Source organism: Macrobrachium nipponense, chromosome 2 (assembly GCF_015104395.2).
Source record: "Macrobrachium nipponense isolate FS-2020 chromosome 2, ASM1510439v2, whole genome shotgun sequence".
NCBI classification, from domain to species: domain Eukaryota; kingdom Metazoa; phylum Arthropoda; class Malacostraca; order Decapoda; family Palaemonidae; genus Macrobrachium; species Macrobrachium nipponense.
In genome coordinates, this window is record NC_087201.1 from 33,101,754 (window position 1) to 33,102,753 (window position 1,000).

The following is a 1,000-nucleotide window of genomic DNA, read 5'->3' on the forward strand; positions in this document are numbered from 1 at the left end:
CATACGCATACTATCTATATATCTATATACTATATATATATATATATATATATATATATATATATATATATATATATATATATATATATCGTATACATATCTAAGTATATATATATATATATATATATATATCTATATTCACACTATATTAAACTGTGGATGAGCCCGCTGTGCAGAATACCTCCATAATATTTAACTGGGATATACTCCTGCACAGCACTCTCATAAGTAAAGCACTGAAAAAACACACACACACACACACACACACACACACACATATATATATATATATATATATATATATATATATATATATTATATATATATATATATATTTACCTCCATCTTGGACCAACCCTCATCCTTCCTGGGTATTAAGGTCCTTCCTTCTAAATCATACGCTCTTTATAGAACCCATCATTGTAAATTCTTTCCGCGTGACCAAACCATCTTTTCACCTATACTGACCTACGCACCACTTCCTCCACTGTGGTTTACGTGCTCGCCTACCGATTCGGTAGTCGCGAGTTTGATTCCCCGCTCTGCCAACGTGGAGTCGGAGGAATTTGTTTCAGGTGATTAGAAATTAATTTCTCAATATAATGTAGTTCAGATCACACAGTAAGCTGTAGGTCCTGTTGCTAGGAAACCAAATGATTCCTAATCCTTCCGGCCAGCCCTAGGAGAGCAGTTAATCAGCTCGGTGGTCTGGTTATACTGAGATATACTTAACTTAAATTCCTCCGCTTCTCTCCGTGTTTTTCACTGTTTCACTTCTCTCTGCACCACACATACTACACAAACATTTCATCTTTATAGCATCAGCTGATTTCTTTCAATTGTATTCAGCTTCTACATCTTCATCCATAAAGGAGAGTTGGCTCAACAACCCCTCCATACAATGTAAGCTTGTCTTCCTTCGACAATTCAAGCCTGTTGCCATTCTTTGACACTCTGCTGAACCTACTCTGTTACCCCTTTCCCCAAGTCTTGCCATATC